The 8,843-nt window shown below is 40.7% G+C and overlaps 1 pseudogene; it reads left to right on the forward strand.

Annotated features, from left to right (window-relative positions):
* Positions 1-852: 852 nt before the first annotated feature.
* LOC117702526 (SNW domain-containing protein 1 pseudogene) lies at positions 853-1,698 on the forward strand (annotated as a pseudogene).
* The last annotated feature ends 7,145 nt before the right edge of the window (positions 1,699-8,843 follow it).

Raw genomic sequence — 8,843 nt, forward strand, 5'->3', positions numbered from 1 at the left:
TGTAACCTGGAAGGGGGAAATCATTTGATAAGTAAACAAATGAAATGATTAACAACAACAACAAAAAAGTACTAAAAAAAAACCAAAATTTTCCATTCGTTTGTTTTATTGGTGTGGTGATTTAATGATGCTTGGCGTAGGGTGTGGTATTAACAGGAGGTTTGGCCTTTTCAAAAGAGTTGTGTCATTGTGGAGGTGGGGCTTTAAGGATATATATATATACCCAAGCTTTGCCCAATGTAAGACACAGTAGTCTCTCCTTACCACTTTTGGATTGGGAAGGAGAAGAAAGTAGATATCTGATTGTATTAGTCAGGGTTCCCTAGAGTTACAGAACTTATTGGTAGTGTCTATATAGTAAGGGAATTTGTTGATGACTTACATTCTGTAGTCCAACTCCCCAACAATGGTCAGCAGCAGCTGTGAATGGAAGTCCAAGGATCTAGTAGCTGCTCAGTCCCACAAGGCAAGCAGGGGAAGAAGAGTCTTCCTTCTTCCTATGTCCTTATGTAGGTCTCCAGCAGAAGGTGTGGCACAGATTAAAGGTGTGGACCAACAGACCTGGATCTGGCATTTGCCTTAGTCTCCTGGGATTAAAGGTGTCTATTACCTTCCCTGGGCCTAAGCTTTTCATAGTCACTATGCCTTAAGATCAGGATCACAGATGAGCCTTCCAATTCTGGATTGTAGTTCATTCCAGATACAGTCAACTTGGCAACCAGGAATAGCCACCACACTGATCTAGGACAGCCTGTCTATAGAAAGATTTCTAGGGCAGCCAGGGCCACTCAGGAAAACCTTACCTGAGAAAGGAAGAATCTTCTTACTTGTCTCAGTTCTCCTTCAAGAGAGATGGTGCTCGCCAGCTTTTTACCTGTGCCTACTCAGCTATCTCAGGACCAACTTGAAGCTGAAGAAAGGGTGAGATCTCAGAGAACATGACAGACCTCGCTGGTCTCCTCTGGAATGGAGCCTCCCAGATATGGATCCAGGAAGGCTGGATTCCATGTTAGAGGATTTTGGAGATGGAGGTGTTTCCCAGAAATCCATGTGGCCCAGTATCCTATGGATATGGGTAAAAAAAAAAATGTCAAATGCATTGACCATTCAGTTGGATTATGAAGGGAAAATTAAATATGATGCAATCGATCGACAAGGACAGTCCAAAGACAAGGTCATTGACAAAGTCCAAAGCAAATACACTGACCTGGTTCCAAAGGAGGTTATCAATGCCGATGATCCAGACCTGCAAAGAGATAATAGAAAAGTCAAGAGTAGCCTTGCAGAAGTTAGTATCAGGAAGGTTGCTGTGGCCATGTCAGTTCACGCAGCTGACAAGCTAGCTCCTGCTCAGTATATAGGCTACCCACCATCTCAGCAAGGAGGAACATTCAATTCTGGAGCTAAACAGAGGGTTTTTCGGATGGTAGAAATGCAGAAAGACCCAGTGGAGCCTCCAAGATTCAAGATTCATAAGATACTTCCTCGGGGGCCACCTTCTCCTCTAGCACTTGTAATGTACTCTCTTACTCGGAAGGAAACTGTTGAAGAACAGCAGGATGGAAGATCTCGCCCTTTATATCCAACTGGAAGAAATCGAAGGGTTATACAATTTCATTGGATAAACAGATGGCTCCTGAAGGAGGAGGGCTACAGCCTATACATATAAATGAAAAATTTGCCCAACTGGCTGGCTGAAGCATTATATCTTGCTGAGCAGTGAAGACATTGCTCTTGGCATGCCCAATCCTCAAACTTCCAATGAAGTCCAGTATGACCAAAGGCTGTTCAACCAATCCAAGGGTATGGACAGTGGGTTTACAGGTGGAGAAGATGAAACTTGCAGTGTTTATGCTCAGGCCTGGAGAGGTAGGAAAGATATGGCTCAGAGCATCTACAGGCCCAGTAAAAATCTGGATAAGAACATGTACAGTGATGACCTCGGAAGCAGGATAAAGACCAACAGAGTTGTGCCTGATACGACATTTTCTGGCTCAGACTGTAGACAGAGAGGCCAAGAAGGACCAGTTCACTTTGAGGAAGATCCTTTTGGTTTGGACAAGTTTTTGGAAATAGCACAGTGGTTTGAAAACACCCTCTGAAATGAGTCATCCTAAGGAGCATGAACATGAAGGCAAGAAGCGGTGGGAGGAGTGAACAGGCCTCTTGAAACTAAAGCTGACGTATAGGGCAGAGGACTGCCTGGTCTGGCCTCTGTGAGAGAAGATGCACCTAACCCTCGAGAGTCCCATGAGGAACGGTTGGAGGGGGATAATGACGGGACTGTAAAAACCAAGATTAGAAATAAGAAAAAGGGAAAAAAACATAATTTTGCTTACTTACATTCTAAATTAATGCTCAGGTTTGGGTGAATAATATGTTTGCCTCTGGTTGTCTGGACTTCTGGAAAGCCCATTTTTTCTATAAACATGTATCCATTAGATTAACATTTTGGTTCCTCTATCATGTTAGTCATGACAAAGCCACTGACAGAAAAATAGACAACAGGAAAAATAACCCACACAAGCTCTGAATAATTAAAATAAATTTTAATTGAAATTTAAATTGGGGGAATTGGGTTTTATTTCTCAAATGACACATTAAAAACTACTCAATACACAATTTGAGAAAGTTTGGACTCAATATCAATGAGAAATGACTTAACATCATGATAACAGTTCTAGAGTTCTAACATCTGATACTATGTTGAAAAAGAGTTGGCCCACTATCATACAAAATTTCACAAGGAACATAAAACAACCGTTCCGCTGGGCTCCTTTTCTCTAGCCTTTCCCATGTGTGTGGTTTGGTGATATTTTTGCAGGAGAGCGTGTTGGCCAGAGGGATGTGGCTGTCTTCTAGGCTTCTCAGCAACACAGCTCTCTCAGGAAATCACGGCTGGTCTCACTGATCATCGACTCCGGCTTAAATTCACATACCCTCCAGAATTTGATAATTTACCCAAGGAGGTGCAGAGCAAACAGACCTTAGGAAAATGCAGGGTCCTGAATAAGCCTGGGGAAGCTACTGCCTTTTGCACTATTTTTCAGATCCTGGCAACTAGAAAACTGAGTGACTGAGATGTTCCAGGGGATTCAGGCACCAGTGATTTTTTTTTTGTTGTTTTGTTTCATTTTTAAATCTTTATTCTTTTTTCTTTTGCAAAATAATTCCACTCTATTGGATTGATTAAAGAATCACATATACCAATCAGTGACTAAATATGGCCAGTCACTGAGTTATAGGGCTGGCTGGTGATGCCAACAGAGGGTCAAACACATTGTCTGATGGCCGTAAGCTTTGCCAGAGGTTCATGTCAATGGTTCATCTCACTGGAATCCAGAGAATGGACTTCACTCTGTATCAATATGCACAGCTAGACTGCCTGGATGAAAGTACTGTAGTATTCACGTCTGACAAAATCTTGGCATGTTATTAAACTTCTTTGTGTTTCACTTTTAATTTAAAGTACCTAATAATCTCATATTTGCTATATGGATTGAACATATGGGAGACTTCGTTATCCCTAGACATGAGCATTATAATTTGCATGCATGTGTATGTGTGTGTCAGAAAGAGAAACAAAGACCACTATGACCATGATCTACAGGAAGAGGAGTGGTAAGCATGGAAAAACAATGAAAGTAGGAGCCAACATAGCAATAAATGTCCAGAACTGCATTTTTTAAAAGGAAGAACAGATTGGAGAGTAGTCCAGTGGTCCAGCAGAGCTGAGAAGACCAAAATAGTCTCTGCAAGAAATGAGGCAATTCATTTCATGGCCGTCCGGGACAAGTACATGGTTGCAGGGAGACTGAGTGGTTTAAAATAGGGCAGAAGTGGCTGATCCTGTACATCAAATGGACAGGTCATCATTGTACCTAATCAACCAAAGTGGTGGGCATGTTTACTACCATGAAATTGACAGGATGATATTGTTTGTAGAAATTACATAACAAAGGTCTTGACCCAGAATGAGGCAAAGAGGTAGGAGATGATTTTGGTTCTGATGCAAAGAAATGAGACTCCCTTTCCCCTCTTCTTTCTTCTCTCCTCTCTTCCCCTTCCTCTATCCTGTCAAATCTTACGATATAGTTTCTTTTCTTGAGAGAAACTTCAGAGCGTTTCACAACTTTTGGTATATTTCCCCTCTGTTCAGTTCTGTTACTCATGTAAGCAAGTCTTTGAAACTCAGAGCTTGGCATTGTTCTTGTCTCTCTGGAAAGAATCTTCCCTCCCACCATTGTTCTTCCCTTAGAAATGCTGATTGTGATTTCTCTAAAGACATTTTATTAAATGTGTCTTTTCATAGCTTTTTACAGATCCAAAAACAAAAATAACATGATTTGATATAATAATTTCAGAAGAAAGGCATTTAGAAAGTTTGACTCATGAGAAGGTAGAAGGCCAATTTCTTAACTTGATTTGACACATGTTACGCATATTATTCTTTTCCACTTGGAGATCATAGATCAAGGAAAAGTAAGATTTGCCCTGAATCTCTCTGTCTGCAAAACCATTATCCAGTTCATCTTTTAGTCATTTTTTAGTTCACATTGCAGATGGGAATAAATCTCTGTGCTTAAAGAACAGTAAAAATTTGTCTTCAACAACAAAACCTCAGACAATTTCCTGGAAAACTCTGGCTACTGTGAGACTTGGGTGCAGGTATCACATCCAGAAGTCTGCTAGCCAATCAATACCTGGCTTTTTCTAAAGGACCCTTCTAAATTTCCATATAGTTCTTTAAATCATACGTGGTCACAGTCATCTGTATTCTGGTACTCAGTAAGACTAGATATAACTGGGTGTTATTGGGCTTTACTTATAAGCAATGGGCCACCATCTGCCATCAAAATATGTGGCTAGTATTAAATAATAAACAGATATTTAGACTATGCACTTCTATTTAAAATTTTCTAGTAACACACACACACACACACAAACACACACACACACACACACACACAGATGATAGGGGCAGAGACCTACAGATGAAACAGGGGCTGCTTCCACCTGTATGGCTCACGCCTTTTAGATTTCAAGGTTAAAAAAATGCTCGAGCACACACAGGCAAACAAGCAGTATGGTGTTATTTCAACGGTCTCTTCCCATTGTCATTTCTCTTCTAGATTCTCATACAAAAGCAAAAATATAATGATTTTGATAATGATATAAAATTAGAAATAAGAGAGAAGAGGTGCCTCCTAGAAATCAGCTCAGCTATTCTCCATTGGATGCACAATCTTATCCTTGACAAAAGATATAAACTGGATTCTTTCTTGGGTTCTTTCTCTGGTTTCTGGACATCAGAAAGTTTTACAATGTCATATGTTACAGTGTAAAAGTTTAGGGCCACATCTCATTCCTCATGAAGGTATTCAAGTGCCTCTAATCCATTACTCTGCTCAGGTTAGAATGACCTCAATGGTGAGCTCAGTGTCTCTCATGACATCATTGAGTGTAAAGGTTTCTAATCACCTTTGAGAATGTGTCTTATATAGCTGGGGATTCTTGTTAATGCTTTTCCTAGTACTTTGCTCATTACAGAAGCTCAGCAATTCTGTGCAAAACAAATAGGAAGACACAGATAAGGGACATTGATCCACCACTATTAGTGGGCATGAATCTTACTCTTCTTAAGCTAAAAGAATAGTGCTTACTTGTATTTGAAGGACAGAAGTCACCTAATAAATGATACTTTCTTCAATACTTGTTGGGACCAAGTGGAGGCACCAAGGAAATAGATGAATCATGTCAGTGGCCTGAATGTTTACAAAGGATACCTTCACACGGTGCCCTCAAGTTGGGCAAACTCACCAGAGGTCTATTTCAGGAAAACCTAAAACTTTAATAAGCCAGTTTCAATTTTGACAAGAATTGATGATAATCCTTTCTAAATCAATATGTCTTAGTTAGGGTTTTATTGCTGTGAAGAGACTCCATAACCACAGCAACTCTTATAAAGAAAAACATTTAACTGGGGCTGGCTTACAGGTTCAGAAGTTTAGTCTAGTATCATCACGTTGGGAAGAATGGCAGCCTGTGTGTAGCCGTGGTTCTAGAGAAGTAGCTACAAGTTCTACATCTGGATCAGTAAGCAGCATAGTGACATTTGGCATAGCTTGAGCAGTTTAAACCACAAGCTCCACCACAAGAGGCAAACTTCTTCAAACAAGGCCCTACTTACACAACAAGGCTACACCTCCTAATAGTGTCACTCCTCATGAGCCTATGGGGCCCATTTTCATTCAAACCACCACATTCCACTCCATGACCCCATGGAGTCAAAAAAAAAAAAAAAAAAAAAACAGCAGGTAAACTCCTCCAAATTCTGCAAATCCATAACTTCTGTGAAATTTCCCTTCAGATCGTTAACTGCAACACACTTCTCCTTGAAGCTGTTTTTCTTGTTTAGGCAGATAAGCAGCTTTTCTCTGCAGGTATCCCAGGGCTCTGGCATCTCCAAGGCAATCTAGGCTTTACTTTTCACTGCTTCCCACTCTGTATAGACCTCCATGTAGGGATATCCCTCAAAGGTCTGGCCTCAGTGACTTTTCTTATGCATAAAGGGAGATTCCATAACCCCCTTTTTTGACCCTTGACTCTAAAGCCAGAAGCACATGGCTGAAGCTACCATGTTTTGATGCTGGCCAGGGCTGGAAGATGACCTCCTCATTGGATTATAACTTCACTGACTTTCTTTTTTCTGGTTTTGAGGGTTTCCTTCAGTGCGTAGGTTTGGCTGTCCAGGAGCTTGCTCCATACACCAGGCTGACCCTCTGCCTTCAGAGTGCTTGGATTAAAGATGTGCACCACCATGCCTGACCCTATGCCTTCCTTCAATTCCTTTCACAAGCTGAGCTGAGTGAGGGTCACCATTCCTTTTATTCCACTTAGTATCAGGCTTTTAAAGTAGAGACTTATGGAGGTCAGGTAATTAATGATGGTTTGGCTAAAGTCCAACTCACAGTAGGTTCAGTAGGTCACCAAACTCATCCTGTTGTTATTTCCCCAATTCCAGAATGTGTAATTGGGATTAGAAATTGTACTTAGAAGTACTTAAGAGTTGGAAGAACTTTCACATTGGTTCCCTGACCTGTAAATTGAGGGACACTATGGTCGAAAAGCTACATGGAAGCCTTTAGACTTGTTTCAGCCAAAAAAAAAAAAAATGAATAAAAAACAGTATCACATCCCTGGAGAAATTGCAAAAAATTAGTGCCCAGCATAAAGGACTTGAAGCAATCAGGGGTGATGGTTCTCACCACATCTCCCTTTAACTCTACTATCTGGCCAGTGCAGAAGACAAGTGGGGCATGGAGAATAGCTGTTGACTATCAAAATCTCAGTTGGGTAGTGATTGCAGCTGCTGTACCAGATGTGGTGGCCTTATTTGATTAACACCTCTCCTGGTACATGGTATGTAGCAAGTGACCTACCAAACACACTTTTCTCAGTACCTGCCTATTAGGAAGACCAGAAACAATTTGCTTTCATTTAGCAGGGCCAGAAATATACATTTACAGTTTTGTTTCAAGGACATATTAACTCCTGACCTGTGCTGTTAGACAGGATCTCGATTATCTGTCTTTCCAAAAAAATATTACATAGGTGTACTATATTCATGACATTAGGCTGCTCATAACAATTTCTCAGGAAAAAGCAACTATTTTGGACTCCATAGAAATATATCATTCATGCATATTAGGATAGCAAATGAATCTAATAAAAAAAAATCAAGGGCCTTCTACCTCAGTGAAATTTTTAGGAGTCCAGTGGTGTGGACATGCAGAGATATTCCTTTAAGATGATGAATAACTTACTGTACATCATCACCAAGAAAGTGAACCAATGCATAGTGAACTTATTTGAATTCTATTCAATTGGATGTGTTCCTCTGGCCTATATACCAAGTGACACAGAAAGCCGATAGCTTTGTGTGGGTCCTGGAGCAGGAGAAGGCTCATCAAAAGGACTAGGGTACTATATAGGTTTCTTTACCACTTGGACTATATAATCCAGCAGACTGATGGTACTTGAAGTGTCAGATGGAGATGCCTTTAGGGGTTTTGGCAGATAGGTGAATAACAGAGTAGACCTTTGGATTTGACAGCAAGGCTCTACCATCATTCACAGACAAGTATTCTCCCTTTGAAAGACAGCACTTGGCCTGCTATTGGGCCTTAATAGAAACTGAACCTTTAACAAGTTCTCATGCAACCTGAGCTGCCCATCCAGATCCTGGTGTCATCTGATCCACCAAGTCATAAGTATGATGTGCCCAGCAGCAATCTATTTTTAAATGGAAGTGGTATATCTTTCCAAGCTGTTCCTGAATACAAAAGCAAGTTACAAGAAGAAGTTGCCTATGGTTTATACTCCCATTACAATGCCATATAGTGCAAGGTATGCACCTATAGCCTCATGGGTGTTCCCTATGATTGGTTGACAGAGGAAGAGAAGACTTGGGTCTGGTTTACTGATGGTTCTGCATGTTATGCATACTTTAACCAGAAACGGAGAGCTGCAGCATCACAACCCTTTTCTGGGACAGCCCTGAAATACACCTGGTCACATATTGTTTCAAAGTAGAAATGGGCACATGTATGATTGTTCACTAATTGATGAGCTGTAGCCAATGGATTTTCTGGATGATTAGGGACTTGGAGAAATATGATTAGAGAATTGGTGACACATCTGGAGAAGAAGTATACAGATAGAGCAAACAATGGGCAAAGGATGAGAAGATACTTGTGTCCATGTAAAGGATCATCAAAAGATGACCTCAGCTGAGGAGGAATTTAATAATCAAGTAAATAGGATGAACCATTCTTGATATT

This window comes from Arvicanthis niloticus, unplaced genomic scaffold, assembly GCF_011762505.2.
Source record: "Arvicanthis niloticus isolate mArvNil1 unplaced genomic scaffold, mArvNil1.pat.X pat_scaffold_900_arrow_ctg1, whole genome shotgun sequence".
Lineage (NCBI taxonomy): Eukaryota > Metazoa > Chordata > Mammalia > Rodentia > Muridae > Arvicanthis > Arvicanthis niloticus.